At 43.3% G+C, this 631-nt stretch overlaps 1 non-coding gene across 1 annotated transcript; it reads right to left on the reverse strand.

Moving 5' to 3' along the window:
• Positions 1-281: 281 nt before the first annotated feature.
• Positions 282-385, reverse strand: LOC112774026 (small nucleolar RNA R71). Its single transcript, XR_003188540.1, has one exon. It is a non-coding gene; the product is annotated as a small nucleolar RNA R71 (small nucleolar RNA).
• Between the last annotated feature and the right edge of the window lie 246 nt (positions 386-631).

Consider the following 631-nt stretch of genomic DNA (forward strand, 5'->3'; position numbering starts at 1 on the left):
AACTAAAACCACAGCTCATCACCCTTGTTCAGAACAACTGTTCGTTCGAAGGAAGTGTCCAAGAAGACCCAAATCAACATCTAATCACCTTCCTGAGAATTTGTGACACAGTGAAGTCTAATGGTGTTCATCCTGACGCCTATAGACTGCTCTTATTTCCATTCTCACTCAAGGATAAGGCAGCCAAATGGCTGGAGTCTTTCCCGAAGGAGAGCTTGACAACTTGGGAAGATGTAGTGAACAAATTCTTAGCAAGATTCTACCCTCCTCAACGAATCAATAGGCTGAGAGCTGAGGTCCAAACTTTCAGGCAACAAGATGGTGAGACTCTTTATGAAGCATGGGAGAGGTTTAAGGACCTGACAAGGAGGTGTCCACCTGACATGTTCAACGAATGGGTACAGCTGCACATTTTCTATGAAGGCCTGCCATATGAATCAAAGAAGCCAGTAGACCATTCATTTGGAGGATCTTTGAACAAGAAGAAGACCATTGAGGAAGCCATAGATGTCATTGAAACAGTAGCAGAGAATGACTATTTCTATGCTTTTGTAAGAGGCAACACTAGAGGAGTAATGGAGCTAAACAATGTAGATGCTCTGCTGGCCCAAAATAAGCTCATTACCAAGCA

The sequence above is a fragment of the Arachis hypogaea genome, chromosome 18 (genome assembly GCF_003086295.3).
Source record: "Arachis hypogaea cultivar Tifrunner chromosome 18, arahy.Tifrunner.gnm2.J5K5, whole genome shotgun sequence".
Classification (NCBI taxonomy): domain Eukaryota; kingdom Viridiplantae; phylum Streptophyta; class Magnoliopsida; order Fabales; family Fabaceae; genus Arachis; species Arachis hypogaea.